Genomic DNA, 23,217 nt, shown 5'->3' on the forward strand with positions numbered 1-23,217 from the left:
GACTAAAATGACACAATTCTATGTCATTTAAAAGGATAAACACTAATTTTATTTATTTATTTATTTTTTAATTATTGAATATCTAATAGGATTAAATAGTATAACATGCCTAGGCCAAGACTTTTATTTTTTAAATATAGGCTAGGCCAGAGCCTACACAAAACTAATAGAGCAAACAAGACTCAAAATATTTTACACAAGCCTAATCTATTTAAATCAAAACCTAACCTATTTAAATCAAAACCTAATTTACCCGGCCCATTTAGACACTCATGTGCAATTAATTTGATTCGTATCATTCTTGAAGGGCAATGGTTATATTCATGTTGGGAACCGCTCTTACTGTTCACGTCAGCAAACTGTTCCTGTTACGAATGACTCAAAATTTTGTTATACTTGTATATGTATATTTTTCCTTTAGTACCCAAGTTGTCTCTTGGTTTCCTACATGCGTAAGTGGTTTGTATAATAGCCAAAAAATGGATTTTGTGCTATTTACTATCTGAATTATTTTATAATGTGGCCAGGATATATTTGTGCTTCTGATTTTGTATAAACCGTAATGAGAAGTTGAAAACCTAATTTTTATGGGGAAGGATATTGTAACAACCAAGTTGTGTTATTACCAAGTGACTATCAATCAATCTCACCGTTAGATCGATTATGTTGATCCAACGGTTATATTTATTTCCATCTTTGTATGGTCATGATTTCCTATATTTAAAGTGAAAACATTAAATATGTGAAATCATAATCATTTAAAGGTAAAAATAAATATAAAGTATTAAATTTGGGGAATCATGACCATACAAAGATGTAATTAAATATAACCGTTGGATCAAAATAATCGATCTAACAGTAAGATTGATTGGTAGTCACTTGGTAGTAACACAACTTGGTTGTCACAATATCCTTCCCCAATCTTTATTTGATAAAATTCTATGCCTTTATGTAAAAGAGATTACATGCGACTTTGCGTTATGATCGAGGGTGGGTGGTTTAAAAAACCCATTTGACGTATGCTTATGGCTGTACCATTTACGTGGGAGAATAAAAAGAAGGACTCTCTCTCCCCGAAATATCTGTTGTACATTTGTTGCACCGTCCCTGCATTTGGTGCGACCAACCAATGAAGAGGACAGAACAAAATATTTTTTTAATTCATATGTCAATTTCTAAATGAGAGATGTACGTGCCACACAGATGCATACAAGATTATCTCTTCTCTCTCAGCCCAACTGAGCTGTCTTATTTAATCAAAAGCCTCCACACAAGGTTATTTGAGTTCAAACCATAATAATTTTCTCTATAATTGTCATTTATTTGCTTTTGTGACCATTTAATGGATTCTTTGTTTTGTACAAGTCACTCCTTACCTTAATGTGTGCACGTGTATATATATGTATATGATAACAATACTTTAACTATTATGCTCTCCATAAAGGCAAGCAATCTGCTATGTAAAAATATTTTAATTTTTTTGTGTGTTTACTCTTAATAGATTATTCAATTTCCCAATTTAATCCTTCATCAAGTGTTTTGCGTTACGCATAAGCCTTTATTCCAAAATTCTTTTGTTTGGGGTGGTGGTTGAAACTTTGTTCCTACATATTAAAACTTGAAAGAAGAAATAAAAGAAATTTTAAGTTAATTCAAAATGAAACTCTACTTTTCTTTTTTCAGATCACTTTAAATAAGTTTTCCCTTTAAATTTCTATTAGCGTGTTTATTTTGAGTTTTATACAAAGTTTGTGAGTTGTAAAATTTGAAAGAAAAATAGTACGTAGCATACATAATCTTAAACATCATATTACAAATTAATTATAATTAAATTAATTTAAAAAAAAAGATATTTTATTAAAATTCAATCAGCATTAAATATTCTTAAAAGGAAAAAAACTTCTTTAAAAAATAAAGTATGATTAATTATAAATTAACATTAAAAACACCTAAAATAAAAAAAATAATTAGAATTAAATAAGATGTATCAATCTATCAATCAAGCTCTATCAGTTAAATACGCCTAAATTAAAGGGGGTGTGTTGGATTCAAATTTTAAAAAAATATCTAGAATTGTAATGACTTTAAAGACTTTTTTTACAATCAAGATTTTATAAGATTGAATTTTAAAGAATTTTAATAAAATTTATATTATTTGAAAGGACAATATGGATTTATAAGATTTTAAAAATTCATATGAATTGTTTTTTTCTTGGTAAACAAAGATTCAAAACTACAACAGTCAATAAAAAAAATAACAAAGAAGCGTGCATAATATTAATAAAAAAATTAAAAACTAATATAATTTTCTCAATCATTAATTTGATGTTCTACTAAGCAGCAACTCTTTTCAGTAATTTGACCAATGGGTTGAAAATGATCTTCTTCATTTGGTATCAAAGATATGTATATATGATTAAAAGACCTATAATTTTTTATTTATTAAATTAATTCAAAATTTGCATATAGAACCTAAAGTTCATGATAAAATTTCGTTTGAAATTTTTTGCAATTCATCTTGGAAATCTAAGAGTTTTCTGTTGTACGTGATGAGAGTTTTCTAACTATATATCATATACATATTTTTATTGAGTACTTTAAGAAAATTTCGAATATCAATTTTTGGGTTTTATTATATAAAAATTTAGAAAAAAATTCTAATTATTTTCAATTGATTTTGAAAAATAAGATTTTAGTGATTTATTAACACAAAAGTTGTTTGGAATCATTCCTATAGTGAAGAAATTTTGTTCATTAATGAATTGTTACGAAATATAGGGTTCATATTATGAAAGTTTCAATCTTTCTTTAAATCGATATTCTTTTATGGGTTCGCTTTTTCTACAGTCAATGTAGATAATTTATCTACAGTGAGCCCAAAACGACGTCGTTTTAAGGCGAAAATCAAGGTATTTTTGTAATTATAATTTATTTCAGGGTTATAATAGTATTTTTCATTATAATTTTTTAATTTTTCAATTCAAAACGACGTCGTTTTGGGAGCGAATGTAGATAACTTATCTACATTCACTTTAGAAATATTAAAGCCTTGTTTTATTGATATAAAATGGAAATTGGTTTGGGGAGTTTTTGTTCCCCTATTATTTTCCCACTGCTTTATGTTATTTTTAATACGAAAATCACATATCTTTGTGCCAAGAAAAATTATGACCCATAGCTTGAAAAATTATTTTAAACTTCCAAAAAAGCTCTCAAAAATCTGCTATTTTTGAGATGGATTAGATTAGAATCTTGTTGGGTTGTTGTTTCTAGGTTGTTTTTGTGATTAAAATCGCTCAAAAATCTGCTATTTTTGAGCTTTGAAGAAATTCTTTTGGCAAAACCCGGTTTCAAGCGGGTCACCTGTCAAAGAAAGAAGAAGACACTACAATAGAGAAATCTCAAGAAATCCTAGGGGTTAGAGTGAGATTGTGAGAGAGACATTCTATTTAAAAATCTCACTGAAAAGCATCACGACATTCACATGAATAGAAAATCCACTAAGATATTGTTTTTCCTTTGTTTAAAATTCTGAATGAATTTAACTGGATTTTGACGGACTCTAAAATAAATTTTTAAAATCCTAATCGAATACCATATGATTTTTTTTCAATCCTTCAAAATCCTAATTAAATACCAATATATTTTTTTTCCATAAACAATCCATTAAAATCCTTTAAAATGTCAATCCAATACAAATGAAACTTTGGCAATCAATCAAGATCAAAACAATTCATTTGAATAAAATAAAATCAAATAAAACCAATCCATTCAAATTTGGGGAAGTTTTATTTGAAAACAAGTCCATTCAAATAAAATGCATTCATTTGCGGGGGGTGGGTTCGTAATTTTTTTTTTTTGAGTAATCTGGTGTGGAACTTTGTTCCTACATATTAAAACTGAAAAGCAAAAGAATTGGTAATCTCTGGATATAAAAAAAATGGTGAATATATATATAAAAAAATAAAAATGGTGAATGTCATTTCCTAGAAGACTATTCTCTGGACATAAGAATTTAATCATGGAGACAAAAACTAATAAATAAAAGAATGTGCAGCCACCCATCAGAATCTACAACACTGAAATCCCACACGTAGGGCCCTCTGCTTCTTTAGATGCAAACATTCTGACTTTGGCATTCGTTCAGGGCTTCGATTCCCTTCCCAACCTAACCTGTGTTTTGCAAGAAAACCACTGAGTCCTTCATAACGTTAAACAAGTACTATTCTTCCACATTCCCCATTACACATATGCATGCTTTAACCAAAAAATCCAATAAAAATTAAACACTAATAAAATTAACTTACACAGGGAATGCAAAAGAGCCTGTACTACTACTGTCTTCCGATTGGTTAGAGTCCCTTGATTCTTCAGCAGATACAATCTCACATTCTTCAATTTCCACAATATGGCATTCCCTTCTAATGTTGTCTCTATGTTGCTGTGTAGTAAGAAATTTGACAAAAATCAACAAATGTCTTATTCAATTGCCATTTGAATTGACATGAAACTTCAAAAGAAAACAAAACTAGAAAAAGGGCTATTATATTCCATTACTCAACTGTTACAATAAAATCATTATGATAAATTATGGGTAGACGTCTTATAATTTGGGCATTAAATTCCTTATTAAATGTAAATTAGTGAGTAATAAATAAATAATTGTGGTCACGGCTTAATGTGGGCCTTTAATTACAATTTTCAAAATTAAATGATAAAAAGGAATTGTATTAATCTTGTGTCCTATGAGTTATGAGGGTTGTCTCCCATTAATTCCTTATTATTTACCTATGCTACCACTTCTATATAGTATTCAAATGATTTCTACACACTTTATGTATTTGTTAATGTTTCTATATATAAATAATTTGATCAGATTGGATTATAAATAGAAATAGTATTTTATTGATTCTGATTTAACCCAATGCAATAAGTGAGACTCGATAATTATTTTTATTTTAAAATTTCTATTGATTGGCACCATATTTATTAGTATTGTACGATACTATGATATGATACAATTCACAAGTTCAATAATACATATTTAGATAGTGTATCGAAAAAGGATTGTACATACTATATCGTACGATACAATACGTATTGTGTATCATAAGATATGAAAAATAAATAAAAAATTGTAATTTTAATATAAAAAAGAAATAAAGATTTGATTTGTGATTTAAATTAAAATAATCTATAAAATTATTATTAATAAGGAAAAGTAAATAAATATTTTATCAGAAAAATATTTCTGCAGTTACTGCAGATAAGTTATCTGCATTTACTTACGTCGTTTTGGGATTGAAAAATTAAAAAAGCATAATTATAAAGACTATAATAACCCTGAAATAAATTAAAATTACAAAACATCATGATTTTCGCCCCAAAACGTCGTCATATTGGGCTTACTGCAGATAACTTATCTGCAGTGACTGCAGATAACTTATATGCAGAAAAAATGAACCCATATTTTATTGGTGATTTAAACTCAAAAATCAATCTGAAAAATATGTGTTAATAAAGAAAATAATTAAATAAATATTCTAAATCTCTTCAATCTTCAAAATAAAAAAATAAATCAATAAAAAAACTGATTCAAATTAAAGCAACAGAACGTTGCGTAAATAAAAAACAATAAAGTGCCTTTTCAAAATATCTTTACCAACTTTGCTTTAGCCCTACGAAGTTGAAAATTTTTCAGCAAGAAAGATATTTTTATATATATATAGTCAAATGACTTATCTAATTTATTTACATATGTAATTATATATTTTGTTCTCTATATTTTTAATTTTTAAGTCCTCGAAATCTTAAACCGTCAATAATGAAAAAATTGAATGCATTATCATACAAGAACAAGATAATGTCAGTAAGCTTGATAAATGAAATGATATTACCAACAAGAAAAATAAGGAAAATGACCTCAAATTGTTGAACAAGAGATGAGAGATAAGTCAAATGACTAAACTAATGAAGAGTACATCTATTGTCTAGGTGTACACAAAAGGTCGACGGTTCAAGTCGTCATGACCACCGATTGACCGAGTACATCCGAGAGGTTTCACTAGGGAGGGTTCAAAGGTAACCCCTACCTATCTCGATGCAATTGTTTTTCGTAGAGGAATTGTAGTTTGCATTCATATTCATTTGCATATGTTCATGATGAATTGACTTCTTATCCATGTGGGTGATTGTTACAATTTGAGTATAAAAACTCTATGAGTTATGGATAAGAAGGGGTTTGAAAGAAAAAGGAAAAAGGGAAGGTGTAGGTTCTAAGTCCCACATTGGACAACTAGTAAGAGGAGAGAAGATATATAAGCTCCCACCTCACACTACTAAATTGCCCCTTGGGGCACTACACATTTTGTGGAGGGGAGAGGAGCTAGGTGACCTTTTGTTCCACCACACATGTGCGCGCTGCGCCGCCGCCGTCTGGCTTGGATCTGTTTGGTTCATGAATGTGTGTGAAATAAAAATAATTTTTTATTAAATTATTTTATTAATTTTTTTGTCCAAAAATACCCTTGTCCCTATATGTTGCTTCCCTTCGGATTATTCAAACCAAATCATTTCTTCCCGCCATTTTTGAACTGAACCGATTCTTACCTTTTGGTTTCATTATGAACCGAACCGGTGCGTTCGGTTAAATTCGAACCGAACCGGTCACTGGTCGTATTGCTTGGCCGTCGTTCGACTAGGCAGTTCGTCGACGACGTTTCATCGTGACTTTTCAGCTTCTATATATAGACGCTTAGAAAAACCATCCATTTTTCTGCATCGTTATTTTGCCGAATTTTTTCTTCATCTGTGCAGACATTCATACATCCCTATAATTCCTCAGACATCCTGTTGCGTTCGTTTGGGCTCTTGGTTGGTAGTTGCCATCATCCTTGAGATGCAATCCGTTCTATCTCCAGAGACAAGTGTTCATCTACCTTCGGCAATAATTAGGGAATAAATTATCTTAAAAAGACAACTGTGTTGGGCTCGGATTCCATTGCATACTCTCATCATTTATTTTTCCTTATTGCCAGGAGGAAGATCTACCAATTCCTAGGTATGGTTCGATAGGATAGACTCAATCTCACTATTGATAGCCTCTTCCCATAATGGTGCTTCAGGGGACGTTATTGCCTCTTTATATGTTCGAGGCTCATTTTCTAACAAATATGTCATAAAATCAGGTCCAAAGGATGTGACGGCCCTTTGCCTCTTACTACGTCTAGGTTTATCCTCTACAGAATCAACACTAGTTGTAGCATCTCGAGGTCTCACAATGTTATTATCATTATTATCACATGATTCATATACCATGTTATATGGAAATATGTCTTCAAAGAACGTAGCATCCTTTGACTCAATAACCGTATTCACATGTATGTCCGAGACATCAAATTTATAAACTAAAAATTGATACGCACTACTATTAAGTGAATAATCAATGAATACACAATCCACGATTTTAGGTCCAATCTGTAACCTTTTAGGTTTAGGGACCGCGACCTTAGCCAAACACCCCCACACTCTTAGGGCTCGTTTGGTGGACAGAATAGGATAAGGGTAGGATATGATATGGGGCTGATAAGGGTAGGATATGATATGGGGCTGATAAGCTTATATCATGTCCTTTTTTTGATGAGCACCTGATTAGCAGTCTAATAAGATTATGTAATAGGAGAAAGAAAAAAGAAAAAAGAAAATTTAATGCAATAAATGCAAATATATTGGATAACGTGGGGATATATTGGGTAGCGTGGGGATATATTGGGTATCCAATATTGGTATCCTATCCTATTGAGTCCTAACCTAGCTCCCCCCATAGGATAAGAAATCATGTATTGGATAGGATAAAATGAGACAATAGAATAAGCTAATCATATCCTATTGACCCACCAAACAAGAGACAAAAGTAGCATATGATAAGTTATCCTATCCTATCTTCTTTATCAGGTGCTCCAAACAGGCCCTTAAGTATTTCAAGGATGATTCCTTTTCTTTCGATACTTCGTATGATATGATCTTGGTCTTCTTGTGGGGCACTCTATTAATAATATAGTTAGCCGTCTAAATGGCTTCCCCCCACAAGTTCTATGGTAAACCAGACGTGATCAACATATCATTCATAATTTCTTTCAACGTTCAATTTTTCCTCTCTGCAATCCCATTTGATTGCGGTGAATATGAAGCAGTTGTCTGATGTATAATACCAGACTCTGTACAGAATTCCTCGAAAGGGACCATCATATTCTCCCCCATGATCGCTCCTTACTATTTCAACTTCACTTTTACATTGTCTAAAAGCTACAATAGTCTCATCTTTACTATTAAGTAAATAAATATAACAATATCTACTGCAATCATTAATAAAAGTAATAAAGTATTTCTTATTACTCCTAGATGGTATAGATTTCATGTCATATATATCAGTATGTATTAAATCTGACAACTCGGTTGATCTTTCAATTGATGAAAAAGGTAATTTCAAATTTTTTGATTCAACACACACCTGACATTTATTATTTATACATTCAAATTTAGGCAATAAATCTAAATGAATTAAACTCTTAATTGATTTAAAATTAATGTGTCTTAATCTATTATGCCATAAATTAGAAGACTCAAGCAAATAAACAGAAGTAGTAGTATTATTAATATTATTGTCATTGCTTACAGTCATCACATTCAGTTTGAAAAGGCCCTCACTAAGGCAACCCTTTCCTATATACACATCATTCTTAGTAAGTACAAACTTATCAGAAACAAATACAAGTTTAAAACTATTCTTGCTCAACAAAGATTCAAAAACTAAGTTATTGCGAATATTAGGCACATGGAGCACATAATTGGGTGTCATTATCTTGCCATATGCCATCTTCAAAGCCAATTTCCCCACACCTACAACTTTTGAAGTAGATGAATTACCCATATAAAGTTTCTCATCATTCTTCGTAGGAGTATAGGAAGAGAACATCCACTTGTTTGTACAGACATGTCTGGTGGCACTAGTGTCCACCCACCATTCCTTAGTATCTTCCCACTAGATTGCACTCCATTACCACTGCTGCCAGATTCAGATATTCAACTTTATCAGCAATATCAACCATGTTGGCTTGAGTGGTCTTCTTCTTCTTGAATTTTTGTGGCTTCGTTTGATCTTTCTTTTGTTTCTTCTAACAGTCCCTTGCACGGTGGCCAGGATTCTCACAATTGTGACAATTGTCCTTGAATTTTTTGCCTTTTCCTTTCTTTACATTTCATTTTTCATAATATTTCTGCTTCTTTGACTTTAATCCCTCTTCAACAATATTGGCCTTAGAGACCATAAGATTGTTGCCACTTTTCTTTTTAGAAATCTTATTATCTTCCTCTATCCTCGATCTTATGATTAGATTTTCAAGTGACAATTCCTTGCGCTTATGCTTGAGATAATTATTGAAATCTTTCCAAGAATTTGGTAATTTTTCTATGAAAGTAGCAACTTGGAAAGACTCACTAAAAGACATTCCTTCAGCATGAATTTCATGCACAATCACTTGAAGTTCTTCAACTTGACTCACAACAAATTTAGAGTCTTGCATCTTGAAGTCCAAGAATCTGCCAATTATGAATTTCTTTAAGGCATCATCCTCGGTTTTATACTTCTTGTCCAAACTATCCTATAGTTCCTTACTAGTTTTCAAAGTACTATACACATTATACAATGTGTTGTCTAGACCATTGAGAATATAATTTTGACAAAGGAAGTCATAATGCTTCCAAGCATCAACGACAGCAACCCTATCCTTATCAGGTTTTCTCAAGTAACGTAGTCAAGTGTTATGCTAACCTTGAGCAGCATCAACTGCTATTTGAATCCTGTGTCTCCAACTCAATGGTTCTCTCTTTGCATCTAAGTTTTCTTGAATTCAGTCCTTAATCAAGTAATTGTGTAAGCATGAAATGAATCAAATAACAAATGAATATACCTGACAGATACTCCTCTAAGTTCCCATAAGCCATGTATTCATAGATGATGGCAGAGTGTCCAACGTCATTACAGTATCCAAGAAAGGAAGCTTAGTTTTTATGATGAACTCGCATTAAGAGTTCAGCCTGCAAATACAGGAATGTATGTTAGCAAGAACAATTCTTTAAATTCAAAATATACCATTTAGGGAAATGTTATATCTACAAACTTTTTGTTTACAAATTCTTAAAAACTCAACTATGTATTCTCGGGAATAGACTCGGCTATAAATGTATTCTCGGGAATACCTAGTTGAGTTTGTAAACAAAAAGTTTGTAAATATAACCTACCCCTACCATTTATACTCCTATGGAAAGAAACATGCCTCAGTCTGAAACTGCTGAGAACCTTGTGGTGATTTTGGCAACACCATTTTGACAGCAACTTGTGTGCCATTATTTAAGGAACCGTGATAAACAATTCCACATCCTCCCTTCCCAATAATTTTCTCGAAGTCATTGGTAATAGCTACTATCTGAGAGTACGTGAACTGTTTATTATTTGACTTCAGTACAATTTCTTCGCTTGATCTCACAGCTTGCTTTGATGCTAAACAAAGTAATCAAAGTTCATGATTATCATAAACCTCATGTCTATTATATATTGTAACTTAAATATATGTTACCTTTTCATTTTTATTAATTATAATTTTCCTAGTCATTTTGGATTGCAAAATGTTAGTTTGGGCTTATACATAGGAGGCGTATATTGCAATTTGAAATCAATAACTACGACACCCTTAATTTAGCCCGAAAGTAAAACAAATATATCTATTCTGAGACCTGGTTTTCTGTTGCATCTCCATCTCCAAATGATAGTCAGTGCAGTACCCAGCACAATTAAAAAGACCACTGATGAAAGAATGACTGCAACAAGTGGGACAATATTCTTTTTGTCCTCTTGGCATGGGGCCATCAGGCAGAGATCCGGATATCCATCCACACTACAGTCATATCAATTTTACTTAAGAGATTTAAGAAGGTTCATAGCTAGCTTAGGCCAGTGACTAACCAAACATCATGATGTTAAATGAAAACAAACCTCAATGAAAGTGAACCATTATTTGATCTTTCCTTGAGAAGTGAAGGAATTTCACCTGAAAGCTTGTTCCCTGACAAATTGCTGCTAAGACAGCACATGTCATATGGCTTATTTGATTTCCAATGAGACATATCAGATATTGAAATCATTACAACTTACAGAGCCTTCAAGTATTGCAGTTGTGAAAAATCAGGCACTGGACCTGTTAAGCTATTGTTTGATAAATCCCTGAAAAACAATGCATTGTTCTAGCTTAATTAACTATTGTTGATTAAGAATTGTTGCTTAAGGGATCCCTTGTCAACTATAATGACAGGGAAGAAATGTACTATTTTCTTTTTCCATTTTTTTTTTGAAATATTCGAATTTCGCCATGCTGTACATAACTTAATACTCACAAGGATTCCAAGAATTTGAGCTCCGAAAATGAGGCAATTATTGTGCCACCCAATGCACTGGAGGCTAGGTTTCTGCATGCAGTTCAAATATGTTGGTCTTCCTTTATTTAATGCCAATTCTTGAATTTTGGAAGATTAAACTTACAGTGCAGTTATTCTGGGTGAATCATATCCATTATTGCTGCAGTTGAGACCGTTCCAAGAGTATTTTAATGGTGCACAAGGATCTCCTTGCCATGATTTACCCAACAAAGACGTTGACATGTAGTGTGACTTGATTTCCATGATAGCCTTAACTACAATTCTCACAAGCATATGTTCAAAGTTTGTTAATTTTTCCAATATTTTATAGTAACATGCTGCTCATACTAAGAGCATGGACAATATCCACTCACCTTGTGTGTTAATCCAACCTTTTTAATTAGAAGAATGAGGAACACATGATCGAAATCTAGATCAATTTGTCAAAGATCTCATACTATGCTATATGCCAACTATACTAAAACTTCTAGCTATTGGGAAAAAAAAGGGAAAGATGTCAGATTTTTATTACATTTTTTATGATTATGTACTGTTAATACATTTCTAACAGTTATGCTAACTTTAAACAACCAAAAACAGAAGGAGCTGGTAAGAAACAACTAACCATCTTCTTGGTCTGTAGGTGCCTGCAAGAAATCTTTAACAATGTAAATCTCCATTGCATTGAGAATGGGAGGATGGGTGGAATATGGTTTCTTGTGCATAGAGAACACGAGCTTGTTTCCCCTAATGGACTGTTCACTATCTATTGTAGTTGAGTGCAAATACATAGGTGTTACAGACTCAGCCCATAATTTTCCATTCAATGTAATGTCGAATTCCCTCTTTTCATTTTCCTGAAGATCTTCGATTTCAGCAAAGTGCATGTAAACATAGGACTCTGAAGTAGGATATCCGGTGTCAAATTCAAATTCGAGTGAATCATTATCATTTTTAGGCCTCACAGCAGTTCTCATTACTGTTGATGGCAGGTGATATTTACTATGGTTCAAGGAGTCAATGGTGAAGGAAGTATTGAGTGGTGGTGTACAATCAGGTAAGTTGTAAGGAAACCACATTCGATCATAATAATCTTTGTCAAACCTATATGTTATCAAATAACATAAAAACCAAATCAAAGTAAGTTAAATTTAATTCTTATCTTGACAAACAGAACTTGAATCCTAATTATGTATATAGAGACTTTGCTTATAAGTAACTCACCTCACTATTTCATCAGTTGTTGAGCCAATATCAAAACGTCTATATAAAGCTAAGGGTCCATTCTGGCGCCAACTAGCGCCAATTCTCTGGCATTTGTACTGTGATACATCCGTGCGTGTGGAGTCGCGTCAACAGGTTTTTCATAATTTGTAATTTTCACTCCTCTTTTTCCTGTAAAAACACAACTAAAAGGTGAATATTATTGACATAGAAAGAATCAATATAAATAGCAAATATGTATTTAAATTGCTCTCTTATGACTCAATTCTTATCAATTTTAACATGGAAAAACCACATTTGCCAGAGGCACATCAAATCATTCCCAGATTTAAACGTTGCTGTCCCCAGCAATGTACAAGACTCACTCCAGGAAACAATCAATTATTCCAACACAACATCACACAGACAATCAAGAGATCATTATGCTAAGCATGACTGAATCAATGCAAATAACTCCTAACAATACCTTCTATTCTCATGAACATGTCAGAATCTAGCTTGAACACCCCTCACAAGATAATCATATAACGCTCAGCACTCAAGTGTTTAAGGGAGTAACAATCATTCAATCCATCACAACAATAACATTACCATAAGCTTGATCATATTCTCAAGTTCCTAAAGATGAGGAACATTAACACATGCATAATTGATCAAAAGGACTTCACAGGTTGTAACTTGGCTAGGCTTAAGGGTAGGAATTTATGGTTAGTAGCTCAAACAACAATGAGATTGAAAAACTGGTATTATTTCATTTTTAACACATTCAACTCAATGATTTTTTTGCTCCACTCAGATTCCCACAGAATTTCGGGAATTAATTCCTATCAACCACTTTTTTTCTTTACATTCATCCTTTTTCCTTTTTCTTGCTTTTTCTTTTCTTTTTCTACCTTTGTTTTAAGGGAATATATGAAATTTTTCCTCCTCTAATTACTTGACCTCTATGGAGCTTACCTCAATTTCTTTGTTTATTTTCAACACATCAGTAATTCAATCTCAATCAAGGTAAGTTATATGGATATAGGCTAAGCAATCAGCAGGAATTATGAACAAAAAGGCTCAGGCTCAAAGGGGTTAGCAATGGAAAAATTCATACAGGTGGTTATTTTTTGCCAATAGCTAACAAGAACAAAATGCTTTTATCATATCAACCAATGCATGCATCTTAGAGAAACAAAGCAAGTTCTAGAATGCTATAACAATGAGGTCTCTCAGAATAAAATAAGTGTTTAAGCACAAAACCTCACCAGCTATGATGTCAAACTAGACTTCCAAAAGAAACATAAGGCATTATTAATCATTCAAACACCAAATTCAGACAAACGAGCAATCATGAAGTCTACTCATGCCCATACAATATCATGCCAGAAGTTCATACAAAACATGTTTCCTAGGATGGATCAGGCAAGTTAACTAGGGAAAGCATATCTAAACCTGGGACTTGCTCAGAAAACATGTTCAATTTTTTTTTTATATATATCACACAAAATAACTATAAAAATTAACTAAGAAAATTAAAAGAGTTAGAGTATCTCCCCTGATAGAAGAATTGCAGTTCTCAGGTGCAAGCCTGCCTACCATTCCCAGATTTAGAGAATTGTTGTCCTCAACAATAACTAAACCACGAGAAAGAAGAAAAACCTACACAATAGAACAAACAGTGACATATAGAATAAACTATAATGCACACAGTAAAACATCAGAGAGAAATAAACCAACACGAAATAAAAAAAATAAAAAAAAATAAAAATACAAAACTGAAAAATAAACTAATATACAAAAACTCCGTCAGCAAGGAGATATGATCAACCCCCCATGTCATCCCCTTTAGCAGCGTGGGATGATTCAGCAAATGGAGGATTTGGTGGTGCTGGATGCCTTGGTGTATGAAACCACCATTCCCAGATTTGTTCCAAACCATGAATCCATGTGAGGAACTCTTTGAAGCTTTGGTTTTTTCGAGCGATAGAGTCTCGGTGTCTCTTGTCAAATTTCAGCTCCCGGTGTCTCTTCCAACTCGTATCAAAGAGTTTCACCACTTCTTTTCTCAGTACCTTCTTCAGCATAGGATGACGCCTCCTTTTGGATTTCCTCCCAGGTTTGTCATCATCCTCATTGAGAATTTTGTTGGTATGGGAAAAAGGATCTTTATTTTTCAATCCAGCTTCCTCTTCCTTCAGTGCTTCAATCACTGCCTCCTTATTATCCAAGAAGACATTTTTTTGAGGTTGAGGAAACTCCTTCAAATCCACCTTTATGGCACCATCTTCCTTGGCATCATCTGCTGCACTTTGTTTTTCTTTTACTTCAAGACTAAAACAATCATCTTTATGAGAAGACTGTTTTAGAGAATCAAAGACGTTGATGGTAACGGTCTCATCATTCATTCTTAGCTCAAGCTTCCCGTTTTCAACATCAATCGGTGCCCGAGCAGTGGCCAAGAAAGGTCTACCCAGCAAAAGAGGCATCTCAGCTCCCCCTTCCATGTCCAACACTACAAAATCAGCAGGAAAGATGAACTTGTCTACCTTTACAAGAACATCTTCAATAATACCACTAGGCTTCCTCAAAGACTTATCAGCAAGTTGAAGAGATGCCAAAGTGGGTTTTAACTCGGTGATCCCCAAGGATTTACAAACTGAAAGGGGCATCAAATTAATGCTAGCCCCAAGATCACATAATGCCCTGCCAATTTTTGTATCCCCAATTTCAATAGAAATTTTAAAACTCCCTAGATCACTGAGTTTGGGTGGGAATTTCTTCTGTATGATGGCACTACACTCCTCAGTGAGTGTTACAGTTTGGCATTCCTGCAGCTTGCGTTTTTTTATAACAAGTCCTTCATGAACTTGGCATAATTAAGCATGCAAGCCAAGGCTTCAGCAAATGGAAGATTGATATGAAGTTTTTTGAATATATCAAGGAACCTGACATATTGTTGCTTCTGAGCATCCTTCTTGAACCTTTCAGGATAGGGTGCCATGGCTCTCACATATTCAGGACTTAGCTCAAACTTCTTCTTTTCAACTGGCTTCTCCACTTCCGCAGGTTTTTCAATTTCTTTTTCTTTTGTGGGCTCACTTGCAGTATCTAGCTTCTTCTCAGCTTCCACATTTATGCTCGGCTTTTCTGGAGCAGCCACCACTTTGCCACTTCTAGTGGTGACAAACATACAATCCTCCCTTGGATTGGTGACTGTGTTACTAGGGAAATTACCTGGAGTTCTATCAGCAACTTGCTTGGCCAGCTGGCCAATTTGATTCTCCAGATTTCTGATTGAAGCACTCATGTTTCTGGTATTAGCCCTAGTCTCTTCCATGAAAGCATTTGTATTTTTTGTATTGGCTCTAGTCTCCTCCATAAAAGCATTGGAGTGTTGAGCCATTTGTCCAACTAATCTCTCCAAATCAGAAAGTTCCTTCTGTGGAATAGGAGGAGGTTGCAGAAAGTTGTTTGAGCTATAATCAAGACCACCTCCTTGACCTCTCCTCTGAAAATTACTTTTGCCAAGAGAACTCTGATTTCTTTGAAAATTTTGTTGGGGTTTCTGCTCATACCAAACCCCATTCACTTGCAACTGCTGTGGATTATCACCCATTAGAGTGGGACACTCATTAGACTCATGAGCTTCCTTGCAGTATTCACACATCACAGAAGTTGATTGAACCTTGGACACTTGCATTTTCTCAAACTTCTCATTCAAGCTGTCAAACTTTTTGGACAACAGCTTTTGTTCAGCAAGCATAACATCATTACTTTCCAGCTTCATTACTCCTTTCCTTGCCTGAACTGGGAAGCTCTCATTCTCATTTCTTGCAAGTTTCTTGATCAAGTCAATGCCTTGCTCAGATGTACTCTGTCGAATAGAACCTCCAGCTGCACTATTTATCACCAATCTTGTTTCAGGAGAGATGCCATTAAAGAAGATTGCTACCTTTCTGTCATCATCTCCCTCATAGTGCGGACACTTCCGGATAAGTTCCTGGAATCTCTTCCAGGTTGCACACCGCGATTCTCCTTCAAACTGGCAGAAGTTTGCGATCTCATTTACCAGCTGGTTGTACTTCTCCATAGAAAAGAACTCGGCAAAGAACTTTGTGGACAAGTCTTCCCATGTCAGGATACTATTAGCTAGATGCCTCTCTATCCATCTGAGAGCTTTTTCCTTAACAGCAAAAGGGAATAATCGCAGCCTGATAGCATCAGCAGACACTCCATTGTGCTTGGTAGTGTCACAGATCATCAGAAATCGATCTATGAACTCATGAGGATCTTCCTCCTCAGCACCAGAAAACTGAACCCTTTCCACCAAAGTAATTAGAGATGGCTTCAGCTCAAAATTGTTTGCCTCCACCGTCGGCCTGATTATACTTGAATTTGGCCTATTGAACACCGGAGTCAGAATGGTGTCCAACAATCTTGGAGGTGGGTTGTTTGCGTTGTTGTTACCCGCCATTTCTTGTATTAGTTGTACATGTATGTTCTTGAATTCTTCCCAAATTATCTGCTTGGCAACTTTCCTCAGTCTCCTCTCAGTTCTTGAAATTTCTGGATCAAATACAAAGTTTGTAGGAGCAGGTCTACCTCGCATAAACTCAGAAAACAAAATAATTAGTAGCACCTGCAAACACAAAACAAGATAGAACAAAATAAAATAATTAAAAATAAAAAAAATAAAATTCAATCGCAAAGATCAACGGTTATTTGTAATATTGGAATTAGCAATCCCCGGCAACGGCGCCAAAAACTTGATGCTCTCCGACAAGTATACCGATCACACAAGTAATATAGAAAGTAAGTAGAGTATCGTCTCCACAGGGATTGTAAACCAAGTACTACAATAACCAGTCCCCTTAAGTTGGAAAACTCGGTTTGTTGTTTGTAAAAATTGTGAATTGATTTTTAAGTAACAATAAGAAATAAAGACTTGTTTTTATATTTTTATTTAAGAGAAATAAAACAATAACAATGAGAATTGGTTTAAAAAAAATATGAGAAAGGTATTGTAGCTAGAGCGCACTCACCTTATGATCCCCACTTCTTACTTTGGATTGATTTACAACATTAATTTATAAAATTACTCGGATAAATTATTATCTAAAATAATTAGTTAAATCTCAATCCCTTGGCAATTTAACCCTTTAATCCCCAATTGGAATCCTAATCCCTTAGCAACCCCTCATGAAAATTAAGCAATGAACTCTATAATTTAGGCATCCGCAATTCAATACACATCTATTCCTAGCATGCATACGAACCGTTATCCTACCGCCTTTCAGGATGAAAACCCCAATATCCCTATCTAGGGTTCTAACCCTCAGACTATTATCAACTATTAGAGTGATCAATCCTAATAAATAAAATATCAAATACGAACAAGGTAGAGATAAAGATAATTATATAAACGAGCAATTATAAATCAATCCACGTAACAAGGGTTCACATAGGGTTTGTGACCCTAACTACAATTAAAGAAAACTAGCCAAGCATAATCATGGCTAAAAATAATTCAATATTCAAAAACATAAAATTAAGAAGAAAAGAGAAGAAGAAGAACTGTAGAAGAATCCTCCTGAGCTCTGTCGTCGGTCTCCTTTTGAAGAAATAGGTCTGAATCCTAATTCTGTCAAAATGATCTTATTTATAGGACTCTTTTCCTTCTTCCAAAAATACCCCTGGAACAGCACGATATAATTTCCCAAAAACCGGCACCAGTTGGCGCCGATGTGGCGCTACTTCGCGCCGCGCTTCTATCTCAAAATGAAAAGTCGGACCTGATTCACGTAACCTGGCGCCAGTTGGCGCCATCCTTCACCTTTTGGGCGCCAACTAGCGCCATTCTTCATTGACTTGGGCGCCTAGTGGCGCCATTCTTTCTCAACTTGGGCGCCTAGTGGCGCCATTAATTTGTGATGAATGTGGCTCTGGTTTGCTTCATGAGTGGCGCCAGTTTTCTTCATGTTTGGCGCTGATTATCTTGGTGGCGCTAGTTTGCGCCATTCTGGCGCCAACTAGCGCCAATTCTCTGGCATTTGTACTGTGATACATCCGTGCGTGTGGAGTCGCGTCAACAGACTTTTCATAATTTGTAATTTTCACTCCTCTTTTTCCTGTAAAAACACAACGAAAAAGTGAAAATACTCACCAGCTACATCATCTAGTTTTCTTCTGCCTTGTTTGTGATGCATAGAGTTCTTCTCTGTGGCCATAACTACGGACTTTCCATTAAATTCTACAATGGCATACACTGATGAAAGGACAAACCAAAACATGCAGCTCCAAGCCAAATGGAATCTCCATTTACCAGCCATGCAATCTTAGGAAGAATTCACTAGTTGTTATACGCAGATATTATCAAACCCTGTATATGTTTTGTGATAAGAAAAAGCCAAGGGATTTATTGTAGAGCAGTATGGAGTGGTTGAGAAATTTATACTTATGGGACGTGGTTTATGACACTATTGATTTTTTTTTTAAAAAAAAAACCTGTAACTATCCCCATACAAGTCACCTTGTTGTCAAAGAACAACTAGTCTTAATTGAAACAGAGGGTGCATTAGACCTCCGTCACCAAAGAAAAGATTAGACTAATTCCCTTTCGATGGAGAGGCGGTTTCCCTCTTGTCCTCAAGGAATTTCAAGAATTTGGGGCTCGTTTGATATGCGGGATTCTTGGAGATTCTCGGAAAACTGAATTTTTCTAAATTTTTAATTTTCAGATATTATCGTAAACTGAATGTAAAAATCATTTTCTGAAAATTGAGATTCCCGGATAAAAAAAATTTCTCCTCTACCAAACGCCCGATATTTAAAATGCATTGTATTGGAAGATTAAACAAATTGCAGTGATCAATAAGCATAATTTACTCGTTTATTGCAAAAAAAAAAGTTATATTTATCTTATTCAATATGAGATAATCTATTTTCCTATACACACATAATAAAGGTGGATCCACTTTTATTTTTTTTCTCTCTAATCATTTGTGGGTCTCTCTTATTATTTTGTTTTACGATTATAAGATAACTTATATACATCATCATAAGAAAAAGATTTCCAAAAAAAAAAAATCCCGGTAAAACTCTATATAGTCACCAATAATACCTGATTTTACGAGATGCCTTGTGTATTGGTGACTATTCACCCTTAATTAGTGCCTGAGGTTCCGAGTTCATTTTTAACCTTAGTTTTTGATAGGAGTGAAAGTGAATGAAATCAATGAGATTGAGTCATTTGATAGTTTCAGTAAATGTAGCTAATTGTTTAACCTGCCGACTTGGTTGTACGTGGTAGTAGTTTTTAGCTTTTAATCAATTGAATGCGATGTGAAATTGTCATTGGATGGTATAGCCAAGAAACGGAGAGAATGTTAGCAACTTGAGTTGTCAAGAATGGAGACTAGATTGTCAACAGCTGCAATTGCGAGGCATACTTGCCAAGTTTTGGGGCCAATGACTCAATCAAATTTATGGCACTAGAAGAAGTAGATAACCATAAAAATCCATTTGCCTAATCCCCCCCCCCCCAAAAAAAAAGGACGAAGATTGGGCCCTTCAACATTGGTGCAAAGTCAATTCTATTCAACAAGAAGTGATGACAAATTTACAATAATCCTTTTCGGAACAGCTAAATTATTTTTGTACCATTTGAAAGTTCTGATTGATTTTAATCTGAGCTGAGAGGGTTTAGGGTGAACTTTTAATTTTAATTGGGTAATCGATGCTTTTTTGTAGGAGAATTTTTGTTCTTACATTAGATATATAAAAATCCATGCCATTTTTTTAAAGGAAAAATATTTTTGTAGTTAATAGAGATAAATTATCTTTGGTGAGTCTAAAATGATATTATTTTAAAGTTAAAAGAAAATATTTTTTTAATTCTAATTTATTTTAGAGTTATATTAATATTTATTATTATAATTTTTTAATCTTATAACTCAAAACGATATTATTTTAAGTTTATTGAAGATAACTTCATCTCTAATAATTTTTTTTAATTAAATGTGGGGCTCAGTTTTCATTTTATTCACAGGAGGTAAAGACTCCTGTGTAACACGACAGTGGATTACCCCTTATTTAATTTTGGATAAATGAATTGTTATGTAACATAATAATTTCTACTCTCACAATGGAGATGAGAGAGAAAAAGAAAAGGATGAAACCTATGTATAATTGTGAGAGTAGAAATGTTACGTTAAATCATATAACATAACAATCTATTTACCTTTTAATTTTATATCTTTTTGTTCAAATGTTGGTAGATTCAGTTTTTTAATCTCCCTTCCCAAAGGGCCCTATCTCCAACTGTCATGTGGGCTTTTCAAATGCATATTCATAAGAGTATAGTCTCAATGTCATTGATTGGGATTTGTGCAAGCCCATTGTAGTGAAGAGCTTGTATCCAATTTGATGGCAAAGAAAACGATTACTACTCTTAGCGATCATGACATGTGCAAATATTTGTATTATTCCAATTCTTATGTGCTCTTCTTAAACAAATATGTAAATCCAGTTTTTGCGGGGTATATGCACCGATGTAGACCTTGTAAGACCCAAACTCTTACACAAGAACTGAAGAAAGTGATGTAAAATGAAACGCAATCCAAATGGTAGCAAGAATAGATTAGAGTACATGCTTGGAATTGTGATTGCGTACGAACATGCATAAGTACATGAAATTTGAGCTAATTAAAAAAAAATACTTCAAATAAATCCACCGTCTTATCTAGGTGAAAGAAACATTCAATAGAAAATTAAAATTCAAAATGAGAATTCCTTGAAATTTTCATTTCGAGAATTTGTCAAGTGCTTCAGTAGAAGACTAGAGTCCTCTTATTCAAACATAACATAATAGGTATAAATATAATAACTAGGTCTTATATATAAAGGCATGTTCTACTCATCATGTAGATTGACCAAGGTTCTGCGTTAGAACTGGAGAATTAGTACAGCACTTGCAGCAAGAGCCTGGGGTTGGAGCAGAGCAACACACACACTGAGGACGTATGGGGACCTTAACTGCATAACAAAATGGAGTTCATGATGTTCAGTATCAGTTAACTCAGTTAGTTAGGTTTCTGTGAACTCAGTTAGTTAGTTAGTTAGTTAGTTTAACTCAGTTAGTTAGGTTTCTGTTTTAACAACTGTCTTTTCTGTTATGTATTGAACTTGCTATATATTTAGTTTCTAGATTGATTAATTCAATGAAATATTCAGTTTCTATTTTCTCTCTTCATCCTCAAATGAGTTCCATGAGTTTCGTTCGTTTCATGGTATCAGAGCTTGAGTGACTATAAGGTTACAAGTTCGATCCTCACCGCCCCCACTTTAAAGTGGAATTAAAAAAAAAAAGCACAAAAAGGTAAACCAAAAAATTGGGCCTGTGCAATTCCACGCTTCTAGCCCAAAGGGCTCTTGCGTGAGGGGGCGTGTTGAGATATATAGTCTCACATTGATTGTGTGGGCAACTAATGTGGCCTTTATAAGGCATTGAACACTCCCACCCTTTGAGCTAGTTGAAATGGATTTCTATCGACATTTCAGATCAGGCAAGTCCTTATTTCTTGCATTCCAATGAGAATCCCTCACTTGTATTGGTTTCAACTTTGATGAATGGTAAGAACTACCATGGTTAGGCCAGAGCCATGAAAATGGCATTAGTGTCGAAGAACAAGTTTTCTTGTGTAAATGGAACCATATCAGTTCCAACTTCTTCAGATCCAAGGTATGCAGCATGGGAAAGGTGCAATACCATGGTTTTCTCATGGTTACATCGTTCAATTACCGAATCCATTTCTCAATCAACTTTGTGGATGGACCGAGCTTCAGATGTTTGGAACGATCTCAAAGAGAGATTTCACAAGCTGATATCTTCAGAATTTCAGATCTGCAAGATGATCTTTACAAATTACGTCAAGGTGATAATTCTGTGACAGATTATTACACACAGTTGAAAATTCTATGGGATGAGTTGGAAGCTTTACAGCCAACTCCAACATGCAAGTGTGTTCATCCTTGCTGTTCAATAGCATCAGAAGTAAGGAACTACGGTGCACCGACACCAACACGGGACACGAGATACGACACGATACGACACGCCGACACGTTAATTTCAAAATGGTTAGATTTCGACACTTTAGGACACGTTTTTATATTAAATAATATTTTTAATATATATAATGTAGTATATATTTAATACATATAATAACTCATAATAAATAATATAATCAAAATATTTTATTTTTACTCATTTTTTTAAAATTTATTTAAAAAAGCAAGGCATAAATAAATTTATTTTTAAAATTCATACAATAGAACTTGACAATAATATTAAACAGCCACTTAAAAGATGACATGACCAAGTTATTTTTAAAAAAAAGAAAAAAGAACGGAATCCAATACAAGGTGTCAAACAATAGCACTCTATTGGTCCATTCAAGTGCGCACGGATAGCAGGAGTTAAACCTACTTTTATTCTATCTTACACTCAAAAGCTTTAGAGTCCCTAGACCAAGAGTTGCAGAA

The 23,217-nt window shown here is 33.9% G+C and overlaps 1 pseudogene; it reads right to left on the reverse strand.

The window, feature by feature from the left end:
* Positions 1–9,824: 9,824 nt before the first annotated feature.
* Positions 9,825–22,447, reverse strand: LOC133314524 (putative leucine-rich repeat receptor-like protein kinase At2g19210; annotated as a pseudogene).
* Positions 22,448–23,217: the final 770 nt, after the last annotated feature.

Source organism: Gastrolobium bilobum, unplaced genomic scaffold, assembly GCF_033153095.1.
Source record: "Gastrolobium bilobum isolate Gb01-03AN ecotype WA unplaced genomic scaffold, APGP_CSIRO_Gbil_v1 utg22743, whole genome shotgun sequence".
NCBI lineage: Eukaryota > Viridiplantae > Streptophyta > Magnoliopsida > Fabales > Fabaceae > Gastrolobium > Gastrolobium bilobum.